The sequence below is a fragment of the Cyrtonyx montezumae genome, unplaced genomic scaffold, assembly GCF_038088225.1.
Source record: "Cyrtonyx montezumae isolate F1298 unplaced genomic scaffold, pur_monq_1.0 scaffold_36, whole genome shotgun sequence".
NCBI lineage: Eukaryota > Metazoa > Chordata > Aves > Galliformes > Odontophoridae > Cyrtonyx > Cyrtonyx montezumae.
Window position 1 is genome coordinate 12,594,868 of NW_027072041.1, and position 17,331 is coordinate 12,612,198.

Consider the following 17,331-nt stretch of genomic DNA (forward strand, 5'->3'; position numbering starts at 1 on the left):
CCAGTCAGGGTCATGAGTCGTTCCAAGCTACCTGCTCTTCCTCCAGTTGGGGTCTGCCATCACACAGCTTACTTAAACTTGTTTTCCTTTTCTTCTGGAGTGTCCTTCGTTCCCAGCCTTCCTTTCTCATGCTGCTCATCCTGCTTCACAGCTTCTGCTTCTTGTATTCCCACAAAGATACTTCCAAAATAGTGAGTTAGAGGATGTTTTAACTTTTAATGTTTTGTTAAGGACTGTGTAGTCCTAGTACAGCTCTTGGATTAGTGTATGAAAACAATCCGCTCCATGTTCCTTTCCTTTTCCTTTTCCTTCTCCTCCCTTCCTTCCCCTTCCATTTCCACCCTCCAATTTTGGCTAAGGTGGCAGTTTCATAACAGCTCCTACTGGCTCCTGAAGGGTATGACCACACCATACTTAGCATAAAATATACACAAAGAGACTGCCTCAGAAAGCGTAGGGTGTGTACATAGAAGACAGCGGTTGGCAGTGAGACATTCTGGTTGAAGCTTTTTCATTGTAACCCTACATTCCCTGACATTTGAGCCCAGAAGCATGAGTGTGAGATCTATTTAATTGTTTTATAAGAGTCGGAATGTTTTTGTTTAAAGAGCAGGACAGGAAGGGGAAGAGATTGTTTGTTTCTTATGAACTTATATTGTTACGTTAGTTCTATTGCCTTTGTTGCTATTCTGGTTTCTTTCCATATGGGCTGATGATTGGTCAGTACAGGATGGTTACAATCTGCTGGAGCAGTGTGGGCATTAATAAAATCACTGTTACTTATAACAGTAGAAGTGTTTGTGAGTTTAGTCTTCATAAAAAGTGTCTATCACACCAATATGCAGTATATGAACTAATTCAATCTAGACAGCTCCAATAAAATGGTCTACTATTTACACGTTTTCTGAGTCCATCTTTGCCAGATCTCTCACTGATAACCAGAATATTCCTTCTATGAAGTGAGATCAACAGAAGAATGTAATGTGCTGTGCATTTTCAGGGATCTTTTTTTCTGATTTGAGTGTCAAAAGGTGTACTTATGCTACATAATAGAAAAGGTACATGTATTTTCTTTTCTACACTACTTGTAGACAAATTGTTTAGATGACAGTTGTACAATTAAAAATAAAAAATAAAAAAATTATATAATACCCTGGAGCATTCATCCACTCTGACATGTATAATTTATTTTAAAATCATCTGTGGAATAACGGGATTGATAGTTTGGAGCAGAAAAATTATAGGCAAGCTAAGCACCTTGCAAAAATAAATCACACACTCATGTACTGAGATGTAGTTTCATTTCAAAATTCAAAGTACAATTAAATTGTTTGCAAATGTAATAGCAGTAAAAACTTTGCAAGCTTTACACCATAAGCCTATATATCTGCACAGTAAATATGAGAACACAAAGTGGTTTCAGGAGACGCTTCCATTCTGCCAAAAGCTTTCACATCAGCCTGGCAGTTTTTTGAACAACTATATCCAGGACCAAAGAAGTAGGAGTTGGAACTTGAAATGTAAATCACATATTTTTAATTGTTACAGCAAATGCAAAAGTAATAAGTGAAGAAAAGCATAACAGACTGTAACAACTCTCAAGAACATATAATGAAGAATAAGAGTGATTGTCATGACAGATTTATGTATGTTTGAATTTTTGCAAAAACTGCTGAAGACAAATTTGAGAGTATCATTTGTGTATCATACTTTTGGCACAATAGCAGGAACCAAAATAAATTATCCAGGAATAAGACATCGAAACAGATTCAGGGTGTAAACAACAAGCAGAATAAGAATTTAGACTTAAAAGAATGAGAACTTTCTGGCCAAAAGGAAGAAATGTTGCAGCCTTGCTGAGCACTCAAGAAACATCTTGTTTTTTCATGAGTTTTCAGTGTTTCACAGTATTTTTGTCAAGTTTCTAATTTAATTCTTGTGAAAAGTGTTTCTCAAAAGATAACACATCGTATTTCTCAGGAAAATTAACATACTTTTATTTTTCATGGAATGCATTCTCTGTATTTGTGTACTATACATGATACAGAAAAAGCACATTCCATCAATTTCAGACCTCAAGAATGAATGAACAGAAAATTAAAATATATATATATATTCTTTTACCTTGGGCTTAGTTTCAGGAGGAATTACTGTGTCCCAGAAGCCACAGAATAACTTCTCTGCAGGAAAAAAAAAAAATCCTATTCTTAAATTCAACTACTGGATTTTTTCCTTAACCTCAGAAACAGCAGCTGTCACTGACAAAATAATATATATTTTTTTTTTCATATTTCAGAATAGTATCTTCTACAGATCTGTAGTAGACGGGAGCTGGGCTGAAGCTCCTGGTGGTGAGGCCTCCTATGGAAAGACACCACTTGCCTTCAAACAGTATGCTGCCATTTCCACAGTGTGTGTGCCAGCAGGTGGTCAATAGGACAGAGCAGAGATACAACATGATTCTCCTCTACCCTTTACATCTTTTTGTCCTAGCAAAGAACTCCTTATCTGGAACACACTTCTCAATTCTAGGACTCAGCTCAAAGCTCAAGTGGTATAAACAGACCACTATAGATTGATTGTGGATTAAATCAGATCCATCTAAAATAAGAGATCAGCCTTGGGTGCTTCTACTGCTCATTGTGCTTGTGAGGTATACAGCGCTCTTCACCTACAATTTGCTCACAAAGAAGTGAAGACGTTATTCCCTAACACGATGAGATGCTAAAAGTCGAAATTTAGGCATTTCCATGGTGTTCTACCAGCACTGAACCACGGGAGGATTTAACAACTGCTTAAGAGAGCTGCATTGAAGGTTTGCTATTAAAATCAGACATCCTACTTGCCACAATCATCTAACAGCCGCGTCTAAAATCCTGCCCACCTTCTGTGTCTCATCTGGAGGCGATAAAGTTTTAATTGTGAGCGCGTGGTATAAAAAAAATAGAAAAAAAAAAGGCAAGGCACCTTCTGTCATTCCAAATTTCCTGTCCTATCTTGTTTTCTGTTTCAGTGTCTTTGTACCAGTTGGAGATCTGCAAGCAGGTTTTATAAGGCAATAAATAAATAAATAAAATTAATGGAAACACATAAAAATCTATGACAACAAAGACCTTACCATAAAGAACGCATTGCAGAGAATGTGAAGAAAAATACTGCATTTTGCAGGTTTCTCTCTTCTATGTTTTGATTTGCTTCATGTCAGTTCCAAATAATTCCTAGCTTCCTTGGTATACACTATGAAATTTCCTCTTTGTCTCTTTGTCTCTTTTTTTTTTTTTTTTTTTTATGCTATTTATCACCTTAGAGAGCTTCTCCCAGCTTCTACTGAGATACAGTACTGAACAGCAGAAACTCACATTTTGGGGTAATAATATTTTCATTCAGCTTTTCTGTTCAACTTCTTGAGTTGATGAGACTTGACACTTTTTTTCAGCCACTTGAAATAAGCCTTGTTAAAGCAGTATTTATGTTACTGTAATAAGAACTGTCTTCAGACCATGATCACTTGTCATAGACACTACAAATATTTGGTTCCCCTGGTGTGCTCCTCTTTAGATATGATGATGAAGCCTTAAAATAACTTCTCCCATGTTCAATACAATTCTTTTGAGTCACATTTTTGCCTCTTTTTTTTTTTTAAGTGTATTTTCCTACTGACAGCATTGAAAATTTCTTGTTCTGTCATGCAGAGTGCAGCCCTCTGTGAAAATAGCAATTTTCATCTCATCTGATGACAGACGCTCACAGAGCCACTCACCCAGGTCGGTGTCTCCTTCATCACTTGGCTAGCCCACTCATCTCACCTTCCCAGTGCATCCAGGCCCCTTGCTTCCAAGTCAGTACTAGTCCTGTGGCTTTTCTTCAGGTCTTGTTCCTGAGCTTGACCTCTTTTTTTTCCTTCTGTGCTGTTTTCAGTGCAGTATCACTACTATTTCATATGACTAGAAGTTGACAGTTTTTCTCTTTGAAACTCCCTTTCAAATTTTCCAATTATTTCATGGGTAAGGAACACAGTCTCTGTCTTTTGTTTTATCTATATTTTATTAGGGGAAAGTACAGGTATGGCATGGAAGGGACTCCTTTAGGGATCATATCCAGGTGAACATACAACAGACATACAGTTCATACCAGAATAAGAGGAATGCCTCTCTGCTTCAGATCTGTGACAGTATGACTCTTCGCTTAGCCTCCACGGCAAAACAAAGAAATTAGGTCTCAAGAAGTCTTCAAATTATTTCTATGTTCCTAAGAGAGTACTCTTTCTTCCTTATTTACTCCAATGAATTTATAGCAAAGGTTTACCGTTCTTTCAGTTTCTAATTTTGTACTTTATATTGTTATGTTTCATCCCATTTCTCTCATTCTAGTCAAGACCATTGTTCATATTATCTTTCAGCTTAGTGTCATCTGCAAATTTCATGGGTGTGTATCAAATTCTTGTCATCATCTCATTAATGAATATATTGCGCTTACTACTTCCAAAAACTCATCACAGTCCCTAAGGAGTGCTCCTACTCATTTATCTCCTATCTGATAACTGCTTTTCAGCTTAGGCTTTTGCTGCCTCCTGGTCAGCCATTACAATTCTGGTTATTCTGAATTACCACCCACCTCCACCTTCTGTAATGTTCTCCACTGGGATTTGTACCAAGGGCCTGATGGGATTAATCTCAAGCTGCTGAAAGAGCTGAGTAATGTAATCACCAACCCACTCTCAATTATTTTTGAACAGTCATGGGAATATGGAGAGGTCCAAGTTGACTGAAAGCTAGTAAACATGCCAATTTTCAAGAAAACTATAGAAGAAGACACTGGTCTCCCTTCACTGCTTGGTAGAAAGTATGGAGATTATTCTGGGAGTTATTGAAAAATCTGAAGCACAGTACAGTCACTGGCCATAGCCAATACCAGTTCAGAGAAAGTACTGCTTGAGTAACTTAATCTTCTTTCACTACGAAGCTACCAATCTGGTTGACCACTGGACATTACCATTAGAGGGTGAAACTTTGCATCTTCTCAGCATCTGCATAGATTTCAGTGGATAGCAGTAATTTGACCACAGCAGGAAAGCTTTTCACATAGCTTCTTACAGAAACACAAAACAGCTGAGTTTGGAAGGCATCACTGTGATGCATGGCAATAAATTCAGAGTCTTCAGCAATTAACACAAGGTCTTCAGCAAACTGACATTCTGCATGTAGTTGTTCTTCCCAGGTAAGCATGACATCTGGAGCCTAAAAGCGAAGTCTAAATATTCCATAAGCTGTGGGGAAATATACTGTACTCTGCTAGAGCTGATAATATAGGCACCATAACTAGGTAGATAACTAGAAACTCAGTCAGCAGCTCATAGGTTCATAGGTTCATAAGGTTGGAAAGGACCTACAAGATCATCTAGTCCAACCATCCTCCTATCACTATCCCTACCCAACTATTAAATCAAATCCTTTAGCACCTCATCTAAACGCTTCTTGAACAGCGCTAGGGACGGTGCCTCAACCACCTCCCTAGGCAGGCCATTCCAGTGCCTGACCACTCTTTCAGAAAAAAAATTTTTCCTCAGGTCTAATCTAAATCTTCCCCGGTGCAACTTCTGGCCATTCCCTCTCGTCCTGTCATTATTTACCAGGGAGAAGAGGCCCACCCCCTCCTCACCACAACCCCTTCAGGAAGTGGTAGAGTGCAATACGGTCTCCTCTGAGCCTCCTCTTCTCCAGACTAAACAATCCCAGCTCCCTCAGCCACTCCTCATAAGACTTGTGCTCCAGACCCCTCACCAGTTTTGTTGCCCTTCTCTGAACACGCTCCAGGGCCTCAATGTCCTTTTTGTAGTGAGGGGCCCAAAACTGAACACAGTACTCAAGGTGCAGCCGCACCAGAGCTGAGTACAGGGGGATGATCACCTCCCTGCTCCTGCTGGCTACACTATTTCTAATACAGGCCAGGATGCTGTTGGCGTTCTTGGCCACTTGGGCACACTGCTGGCTCATGTTGAGCCGAGCATCAACCAACACCCCCAGGTCCTTTTCCTCTCTACATTCTTCAAGCCATTCTGCCCCAAGCCTATAGCATCGCATGGGGTTATTGTGGCCAAAGTGCAGGACCCGGCACTTGGTCTTATTGAACCTCATCCCATTGAGCTCATTTTACATAAATGATTTCCTGACCAAATATGGGACCTATCCTACTCAGCGCTCAATGTTTGAGCTGTAATGTTGATGTAATGTCAACTTTCTAAGCTGTCATTCAAGTTGGCAGGTCTCATTCCCGGATTTTGGTGGCAAGATAATCCCCAAGACTGGAGACTCCATTAGATAACAGAAGGAATATTTCATGCTATGATACAGAACCATAGTATCATACAATCATTTGAATTGGAAGAGACCATTAAAGATCATGAAGCACAACTCTCCTGAAATGAATAGAGACAGCTACAGTCCATCAGGTGCTCAGAGTCCTGTCCAGCCTGGCCCTGAGTGTTTCCAGGGACTGGGCTTCCACCAGCTCTCCGGGCAACCTGTGCCAGTTCCTCAACACCTTGACTGTAAAAACCTTCTTCCCTACATAGAATATATGCATCTCTTTTAGTTTGAAACAATTGCCCCATAATCATATATATATATATTTTGATATCAGTATTCCACATCATAACATCATGTAGTTCTGCAGTGCCCATAGTTCTGGGTATACTTGTCAGAAGAGAAGAATTGCAGCTTGCAGAAGACTTTCACTGTTCTATTTATGTTTTCTGCTTACCGTGAAAGACAAAACTGCTCCTATCTGAGGTGTGTGCTTCCTAACCATCTCACTTGCAGCATCAGAATGTCTTCAGTTTTGGACGCTCTCTCATTACATTTGATTTACTAGCTTTAATTCCAAGTATACTGTTTTATATTGCATTATATTGCATTTTGATATCGTATTTAGTAAATCAGCTTTCTCCCTCAGCTCGTTGCCACTGTTTTGCTCTGAGGCCCATCTCCCCACCTTTCCCCCTCGCCTGGAGCATGGGACTGTGGTCCCTCTGCCTCATTTAGTTATAGAACCACACTCAGCTGCCCGAAAAGCGTTGATACCTTTGTCCTATCCCAACCGACGCTCCCGAAGAGCTGTCCCATTCCTTCTTACAGCGCCCATTTACGCACTGAAAGGCCGCTCTCAGGTCACCCTACCGCCTTCTCTTCTCCAGGCTGAACAGCCCCAGCTCCGTCAGCCTTCGTGATGCCACGCGGCACAGCAGGCCTGGGGCAGCAGCACGGAGGGGGACAGAGGCGCTGGAAGAGCTGCGTGGTTAGCAAGATCCTCACGGCCCCTCGAGATAATCTGCGGCTCCACGTCTGCAGAGCACGCGCAGAGGGCACCCACATCTAACTCCGCACCACAGCTCGCTCCTGCTAGCGGCGGGACAGCACGCTGACAGCGCCAAGCGGAGCAATCCCCCACGCGCGACCGCACCCCACGCCGCCGCTGCCGTTCCACTTCCGGCTTCCCCGCCGCGCCCCGTGGTGCTGACGTCACGGCGCGCAGATGCCGGAAGCGGAGAGGAGGGAGCGGAGGGCGGCACTGAGCGGTCGCCGTAGCGCGCACCTCCCGCTGACGGCGCCGCATCCGCCCCGCCCCGCCCCGCCGGCGGCGGCCGCCAGGTACGTGCTGCCCCGGGGGCGGGAGGGGGGCGAGCGGCCTCGGTCCTGCCGGCCGCGACGCTAGGCGGGAGAAGCGGGCCCCGCGCGGCCGCGTCACGCGTGGGCCTCCGCGTGAGAGAGGCGTGCGGATGCGGGGCTGCGCTGGCGGCGGGAGGGGGCAGCTGGCTGGGCAGCAGGGAGCGGGCCTGTGTCACACGGCACGGAGCGTTGCGCATAATGCGCGGTCCTGACCATTCCCGCGAGCTGCTGGTGGTCTCGGAGCTGTCCGCAGCAGCTCTCTGTCTTGTTGCAAGTTTTCCTTGCAGTCGCCGGCTGGAAAAAGAACCCCGGTGAATTCAGGTCTGCCAAGCTGTTGCCGACCGGTCGCTTGCACGCAGAGTTCTGCCCTTCTGGCAGCGTGAGGATGAGATCTTCCTTCTTGAAGGAGGTTTCATATAGTTGGACAGGCACCTTGGGAACCGTAATCAAGTCTTGGTCATTTCAGAATTGCACAGACTAAAATTCCTTTCCTGTACTTGGCACTGCTGAGGCCGCACCTCAAGTGCTGTGTTCACTCAGTTTTGGGCCCCTCACTGAAAGAAAGACACTGAGACCCTGGGGTTTGAGCAGAGAAGGGAGGCAAAACTATGAGGGGTCAGGAGCGCAGGGCTTATGGAGAGCTGGGATTGTTCAGTCTGGAGAAGAGGAAGCTTAGGGGAGACCTCATCCAGCGACCTGATGAGGTTGTGCTGAAGTGGAGGTTGGCCTCTTCTACAGTAACAGGACAAGAGAGAATGCCCACAAGTCTCTCCAGAGGATATTTGGGTTGGATATTTCGAGCATTTTCTAATATGAAGAAACAGTGAAGCACTGGCACAGGCTGCCCAGGGAGGTGGTAGAGCCACTGTCCCTAGAGGTGTCCAAGAACTGTGTGGGTATGGCACTGAGGAAGGTGGTTAGCTGGCATGGTGAAGTTGGGTTGCAGTGAACTCCGTGATCCTTTCCAGTCTTTATGACTATGAAACACAGGCAGGTAGCTTTTGTTTTAAATCGCCACTGTTGCTAAGTTTTGGTTTGGCAATTAAGTAACTCCAAGTCTGCTGTTACAAAAAACATGCTGTTGCACTCTCAACATCTGTTGAAGAAACATTGGCTTCCTTCCTTCCCTTTCAGATAATTAACGCTTAACTACAGTGATGCATGGGCCCAGCTGCTCAATCCCATGTCAGCCTAATTGACATGTCCTCAGAAAACTCAGCATACACTTTGCTGCGTTCCTGTGCAGTGTTTTTTGATAGGCAGTGAGTTCAAGTAAGCATCTAACAGGCCTTGGGCACAGTGCATGTGGTTGTTGAGAGATTTGTTAGAAAATCAGCAGCTGCTGGAAGACAGCTCAGTGTCACTGGTCTAAACTGTATGGTGATTTGGTAACAGAGAAATGGTGCCAGAGAGGAGGATTGTGACAGTATTTGCCCTCCCCACAGCAGAAAGGTAAAGACTTTGTACTCACTAATGTTTTCTTGCAATTCTCTTATCAAGAGTATAAGCCAGAGAGGGTGCAGCTTGTGCTACCCACAGCAAAGCTGTCTGATTGTGTTGGTTAGGGAAAGCCAGGGGAATATTAACAATAAGTATTTTGTAATCATGTAAGAAAAGGTTGATATGCTCTAACATACAGACGGTGCAAATCTAGCTTTACAACACTGCTGGTCTTTTGGGCAGTGCTGGTGCAGTTACCTGGTGGCAGCAGCGTTTCCCTTTGTTCCCCGTTCTTGCTCCCTGATGTGCCTCTGCCCAAACACGATGGGATAACATGGGTGTGATATTTATAGTGCTTAAGCTGACCTGACACTTCCTGTCTGAAGTAGGTTAGCGAGTGCTGGTAGGCTTAGGAACGAGATGAAAACTTCCAGCAGGCCAGCGGTACCGAGCAGCTGGAGGCAGATGGGCATCATCGTTTCAGAAGCATACTGCATGCTGAGAGTGCTGTCTGCCTTACTGAAATACCTTTAATTATTGCAGCTTTCTCACTAGTGTCTGGATTTTGCCTTTTTTCTTCAGATTGCCTTTTCAGTGGTTGTGGCCAATTATGACTTTATGTTAATCTGTTTGTTGACTCTTTACTGAGCTGTCTTTTATCTCGTAGTTAGCTAATGTTTGGGAAAGCTTCTCCTTGTAATTACTCAGTAGGGAGTTATGTTTTGGTCTTTTATCTTAAAAGTTCACAACCTTATTTTTTTTATTTTTATTTTTAGCCTTGAAGACTCAGCTCTGAGGTTTTGGAGGTTTTGTCCATTCTGGTCTCTATAGAAAAAGTTCTGAATGTGAATCTATTGCTGGTACTTTGAATTTGACCCACTGTTCCTTTGGGGAGCAGTGTGCTGTGGTGACTGTGGAGTTTTTTACGTTTACAATAGATTCTTGGAATTCTTTGAAGTAAAGTGTACATGCAAAGAATGAATGCATATCTTTTAATTTTTTTTTTCCACTTGCTTCCTGAAACAAATCAGTTAACAGCAGGCATGAAGATTTCCGCTTATGAAACTTAATACTGCCCTATGATTTTTATTTCATCTTTCAAGAGATGTTTCTTTCTCTTTATAACTCTGATTGTATATATTTCTACTTAGTCTTTAGATCGGTTTCACAGATCTGCACTCAGTGAGGTTCTTCAAGTACAACTCAGCGTGTTGAAAATGGTTATTTTGCATGGATGTTTTCCAATGTTTTAAAGCATTGTGGTTAGAAAGTGCATCATATGTATATGATTTTTTTAATTATTTTTTAACTGGAGTGAGCACTCTAAGTCAGGAAGCAAATCCAACTAACACAGAACTTGACAAATAACATGCTGCTTTCCAGTTGCATCAGCTTGCTCACAAGCACTGCTGGGTGCCTTCATCATGAAGGATGTAGGAGGAGCTGGGAGAAGGAAGAAGTAAAGGACCGTTTGCCCTGAGGGCTTCAGCAGATGGTGAACCTGCAGCCCCAGTTACCTTCTACTTGAGCTGACTGTGGGAATAAACCCACTTAACAGTTTCTCAAGCTCGCTGTGAATGCAAGTTAATAATTGCTAATGCTGCTACTTAGAGAGGTGTCCTGCTCTGTGGGCTCGTGCTGTTGTTCTGTCACTGCTTTCACTTCTGTTGTTCTCTCCTGGAGAGGATTTCAGCCATGTCAAGTTCCTACTTTTTTGAAACCTCCCTGGTACTGCAGTGGATGTTCTCTTGAGCAGGCATCCAAAAGAGATAAAGCTGATCAAACTAATTTTAGGCTTCTGTGAAGCACTTCGATTTCTAAGTCTTTCAGCTTCCTGTTGCCCAGCAGAAATAGAAAGGGAGCAGTCAGTGTTAAACCTAATGTATAGACCTTTTGAAGTTGTAATTGGTGATTTTTAGTACTTGTACAAAATAAGTATTCTATCGAAAACTGCAGTATAAGACAAATATATCAGTACATCAATATATGGTTACTGCTGGAGTGAATTTAGGAAAATTTTCTGTTAGCAAACGGTTGTTTTTTGAGTGGCAGAAAAAAACCCACTTCTTTATATGTGTAGAAGGGGAAATGCTGGTAGCAGTTGATGTTGCCTGTGCACATAATCAGTTGGACTGCAGATGAGCAGTACTTGCACTGACTGGAAGCAGGCCTGTACCTGAAAGCACAAGCAATACCAAATGTTAAAGTGCTTGTTTATTTAAGACACATTACACTGTTAACAAATAAACCATGCAAAAACTTTATCATCAATTGTTCATTAGGAAGTTTTCCTTATAGAAAAAAGCACTTAAACACTGCTAATTTCAAGTTTGAACTAAAAAGCTGTAATGTTTTTTTGAAAGGGACAAAATGAAAAATGTTTTTAACTCCTATGAAGTAAACCTAGATTATTCTTAACAACCCCTAGGCATGCAGATAAGAAATCTGAAGTTTACTAATTAGGTAGCTTTGGAAACTGTGAATGTTTTCCTAAGATGGCTTGTCTGGTTTTGTCGTTATATGAGCTTCGTAAATTTGCCATTTTCTATTTGCAATTAAACCTTGGACATTTGGTTTTGAATTCCCTGGACTTCTGAACTGCACTATAGTAGACTGCTGATGTACTGAGCTTTCTTTATGTCGTCTTTATGCATGACAAAAGCTGCTGATGAGACATGGGAGAAATGGGGTTTCCTGTTTCTCATCTTGCCCGAAGTTTTTTTTTTTTTTGTCTTAGGAAGGAGGCATATTAGACCTCATTCTTGTTTTATTTCTGATGGGAGCTAGCAGTTCTGTTGTACTTCACAGCTGTCATATAAACTCTGTACTGAAAGGAAAACTATCCTGTTTTTTTTAATAATTACTTGTCTGAGTAGATGGGCAGAGTGATTCTGATTGACTGTATTGTCAGTGTACCTAGTACATTCTAGGTTGGCTTGAACGTTGTGTCAAAGATCAAATGCAACAGATCATGTGATAGTTGTAGTTACTTTTAACATCTGCAAGCCTGGCTTCACAAAGACTCAAAATTCACATTTGAGTGAATATCATATTTATGTATTGCACCATTAGCATATATTCCGTGCAAATCTCAGTGTTCTTGTTTAACTGAAAATGGTGTTAAGCCATATTCATCCTTTGTTGTTTTTTTTTTCTTTCTTGCCTTGAGTACAGGCTAACAAATTTGACAGCATCTAGGTTTTTGGTTTTTTTTTTTATTTCCAACAATAAGCCTGTAATTTGTTCTACAGAACATACGTGGTGGTACAGTGCCTGAGGCATGGACTCAGATGTGAACGATACAAATCATTTATTACAGGTTCTAACATCCCTTATATGCATTCACAAGTTTTCTCTTTTAAGTTTCCCACCCGCATTTGCATGTCAACAAAATACTGCACAAGCACTCCTTACTCTGACATACTTATCCAGTCAGTGTCATGAGACATTCCAAGCCATGCACTCTTCCTCAAGTCAGGGTCATCATCACACAGCTTACTTGAATTTCTTTTCTTCTGGATTGTCCTCAGTTCCCAGCCTTCCTTTTCTCATGCTGTTTATCCTGCTCCACAGCTTCTGCTGTCAGTATACTTTCTTATATTCCCACATGCTGGTATTGATTAAGAGCAACAGATTCAAGTAGAAACTACCACCAGAATTGGAGATCTTTTTGAAAAGAGATGTATAGTAACAGGAATTCGGCAGTGAAAAGGATAGCGTGAACTGCATTGTACATAGACTGCTCTGAAAGTAATGCTGCCTCTTTATTATGATGGAAACTACAGCAGATACGAAGAGCACAACAACACTGTTGGATGGAGCAAGTTTTTGGCTATAGAACACTATTTGCCAACATAGTCACTACCACTAGCTTTGCAATTTCCCCAACAATAAGCAAGAGCCGGAATGCTGTGCTTGTAAAAATCTGAGCCAGCAGAGGAGACTCTGTTTCACTGCTGCTATGACAGCACTGTTGGTAGGAAAATGTTGCCTGTGCAGTCCATCTTTTATAGGCCCAAACCCATGGGTTTGGTGCCTTCTGACATCCTATACGGTGGCTGTGGTAGGATGGTGCAGCCAAGATGGACAGTATGCCCAACCTCCACCATCGTAAAGCTGCTGTGGGGCCTGGAGTTACTGTGTTGCAAGAGGAAGTTTATCTTTTTCTTTGACCTGACTCTGGAAGTTTGAGCCTTCTGCTTAGTGTTGCTTCTAGTCACTGGTGATGATGCAGTCCAGGAACCTGTCACCTTCAGCCCCATATTAGCTCAGCAAGTCCTGACAGACTTGCATACAGCATACTTTCTGTTCTTCTTTGAGCATTTGTGGAGCTCACCTGGCTCAAACTTCAGAATATTCTAGTGTTGTAATTATCCAATACATTTGAAATGGATATTCATCTTCCAGCTTGTAAGACCATATTAATGTAGCTGTCCACATCCAGCCAATGAAAGATTTCAGAGCAAGCAGAGGCATCAAAATCAGCAAAGGTGTTCTAATGGTGGACTCACATTTGATACACTGTAGTCAGTGAATCAAAAAATAATAGAGGCATCTTATTATTTTAATGTAAATGCTTACAGTTTGGACCAAGAGACTTAGAAATTTAAAAGAGTGGTAGCATCATCTTCTTAATTTTATTTCACTTTTTGCTTTGACTGATTGTGTTTCCTACTTGCCAGTGTTCAGACCAGCTTAAAAAGTTTTCATAGAGCAGTTACCTGTTCCTGTCTTTTTCTGTCCTCCTACCTCAGGTTTACCAGGTAATGAACTGAATCTGGAAGTTGATAATTGAAAGGAGAAAAGAAAAAAAAAAAAGGATAAAAAAAATAAAGGAAGTTTTCACTATGAACAGCTCCCTGTTCTGGTTTTACTCAGATCTGATTCCATGAGTTGGATCGTGGTGCATTGCTACAAACAGTTCCGTTAGCGCAGCTGAGGGGGTGGCATGGGTAGGGGGTGGAACTGCTTAAGTCGTTTTGCAAAAATGTGTTTGGGAATATGGACCTTTGATTCTAAGTCCTGGGGGCAGAAACTGTCTTTGTTCCACATTTGTTCTCTATGACACAGTGGGGTACTTGTTATCTGTCCGGATGAGGTCGAACACAGCTTTCTCTTGGGTTGGATTTAACATTTCTCAGCATAAGAAGTTGTCCTCAATTTTTTTTATTTTTTTTATATATATTTTTTTAGAAATTTTAAATGTGTTCTGATAATGGCAGCGTGAGGGCTCTAGGTTATGTCACTCGGTCTGAAGTCCACTGTGCTAATGAAACTTTATTTCTAACAAGATGCAGTAGGTGTGTAACTACCATGGCATGTGAGATTTCATATCTGCAGCTCTCATCCTTGTTTGTGCTTTATTTCTTAAGATGTAATACATTTTAGGCTTGCAGTGCCATCTGATCTCCATTTTTGCTTTAACTAAATAGCTTATATATTTTCCATTACATTCATGTGAATCATGCCACCAGCTTCACTAATACCATGCAGCTGGAAGGTATGTTCCTGAAGGATTGCTTTAACATCATTATCTTCCCAATGTCATTCTAGGACTTTTTTTTTTTCCTTTCAATACTTTGTTATGGTTATTCTCTTTTCCATGTTTTTCTTTCTACTGTATAGTTTAAGTAGTTAAAAAAATAGGATAAGCCCTTAAGGAGCATCTGTAAGAGGACTGCACCCAAAAAACAATAGAAGTTTGAGCTCCTGCTTGTGTGGGGAGTTGGTCCAGGGAAGGGAGCCTGGGAGGAATGGGGTTATGCTGAGATGGGAAGTCCAGTTTCCTAATGATACCAACTCATACCTACTTTTTCTTGCTTTAAGCATTATGGTTATCCCTGCTAAGTATTGCAGGGAAACTGAATTTCTCAAAGGTAGCCATGCATTCCTCTGAAAAGCTCAGACTTTTCTAGCTTAGGAATGTCCACAGGAAGCATTTAAAATAATGTTTTGTTTAAAAAAAATATTGAAAACTGTTGTCTTCAGAAAGTACTACTAATGGAAGTGTAAGAAAGCTTGATGGGTACGGCAGGATTAAAGTATCTAGCTTTCTGTAAGAGGATCCTGGTGTGGATAACAATGTATTTCTGTTTTCTTTGCTTGTTCTAGACTTCACTCTTCATTGCAGTGCAGAATAGCAGATAAATTGTAGTGTTTTACTTCATGGGAAAGAGTGGTTAATAAGTTTCCTGTGAGTACAGTCAAGTATAGGGATGGTGCCTGAAGAGGTTATGGAATTGCCATCCTTGAAAACATTCAGATCTTAGATGAAGAGGTGCCTAGGCAGCCTATTCTATTAAGTCTTGCCTTTAGTAGGCAAACTGACCTCCAAGTGTCCCTTCCCTTGTATGTGACTGTGTGACATGGATCCTCTGTGCTTTGCATACAAAGTATAACAAGTTCATATACCTTTGGGCAAGGAGGGGCGTCAACTTCAGTTTCATTTTGTAAAAATCTCCAACAATTCTACCAGTACAACACTTGCTGTGCCCCTTTAGTTGGACGTGTGCAGCAGCAGCAGCGTGGAACAACCAAGAGTTGTTCCTTCTCAGGCTTGGGGTGAGAGTGACCAGTGAAAATAGACAGCAGGGAGCTGGGTCTCTGGAAGACCCTTGAGAGTTTTCATAGTCCCCTGTTTGTTCTGCAGCATGAATGAAACTAGGTGGTGGGAGTGAGCAGGAGGAAGTTTGGAACAGGTTTTTGAATTGGCCAAACCTCTGTTTAAGCTCTTGAAGTGAAAGGGCAAATGAGGATAGCTTAGGAAGGAAGGGAATGGATTGATAGTTGGAGCTCTCAGGGTGAACTAAGGCCGAGTGGGACTGGGAACTTACGTGAAAAACAGAGGAGAATGGTTGAAAGGCAGTAAAATATGGGGGAGGAAGAACTGAGGATGGGAGAAGCGTTGTTATTCTTGAAGCTTGACAGAGGAAGGTCAAACAAGACACTGAATAGTTATGTACCAAGTGAGCATCTTCATTCTGTGCACTCAGAAAGGCAAAAGTGCATTGCAAAAAAAAAAAAAAAAAGTAACTGCCTTCATTTATCACCCAAGGATTGGATGATAATGACAGAAAGAGTTCATTTATTACTTTGCAGATTAGCAGACCAAGTTCTGTGAGCAGTAACTGCAGAATTTCAAATGGCTTAGAAAAATTAGAAAAACAACATGGAGGAAATAATGCAGTAGGAAGAAATACAAAGGAGCATGCTTAGGCTAGAATGTTCCTTATGTAAGTGCTAAATAGCAGTAATTACCGGTAAAATAATTCTGAATTTTAGGTGATTCGTAGTCTGAACATGAATCAGTAACATTATGCTGTTGCAAAAAGAGTAATGGTTCTTCTGAGGTATTTGGTTAAAAGTTATATAGTTGAAAATGTCCTCTTCACATTGCTTGCACTTGGTCGCTATGAGGAGGCATCACGCTTAAGCCTGTGGGAGAGTCTTTTGGGAGACAATACAATAATTCTTTAGACTGCAGGAGGCTAAGAGAGATATAACTACAGCCTGCAACTATGGAAAAGATTGCTAAAGGGTGTATCCAGAGGGCACAGATTTCCAAACTTGATGATCAAGAGCTAAGTGACAGAAGACAAGGAAAACTACCCTCCTGAAACATCAGGGCAGACGGGATTATTACAGAGAGTTATAAAGTTTCCCCAACTCCCCTTCCAATCCTTCTCTTTTCTCCAGGCTAAATAACACCTGTTCCTTCTGGCACTCCTTACAAGGCTTGTTCTTCAGATACTTCCCCAGCTTTCGTTTTCTTCACGTTTGTTGATTTTTTTATTTTTTATTTGTTTTTTTTTTTTTTTTGCATAAGATTATAGTTCAGTGCATGGGAGCTGAGCTAAATGTGCATGAACAATCTCAATTTTGATATCTCTGGATACTTAGAGAATTTACTGTTTTCAGAGTGTCAGTGGTAATGATGGCATACATATTTAACTTGTGCTGCCATCTATGGAAAGACAGTACGGACAATTTTTAAGGCTCTGTGCATCTACAAAATGATTTTATCCAGCTTGAAGGCCTTTTAATGAACCTAAAAGAATGGCTGCCAATAGAAGGAGTAACATCCAGTATTATCAGGTTTCACATTTGTCACGGCTGTGGTCTTGGTGGTTTTGAGCATCCCATGTTTAAAGCTGTTTAATTGCTGTTGTCAGGGGTAACTAATAAGTGCATAAATGCATATTTGTAAATGTACAGACACCCACTTTAT

General features: G+C 41.6%; 1 protein-coding gene across 2 annotated transcripts in view; it reads left to right on the forward strand.

Moving 5' to 3' along the window:
* The first annotated feature begins 7,556 nt into the window (after nucleotides 1-7,556).
* Nucleotides 7,557-17,331, forward strand: part of ARB2A (ARB2 cotranscriptional regulator A) — a 247,419-nt gene continuing 237,644 nt past the window's right edge. For both annotated transcript variants that reach the window (XM_065745600.1, XM_065745602.1), the window contains exon 1: nucleotides 7,557-7,646. The gene's annotated coding sequence lies outside the window, so the exon portion shown is untranslated. The remainder of the gene's footprint in view (nucleotides 7,647-17,331) is intronic.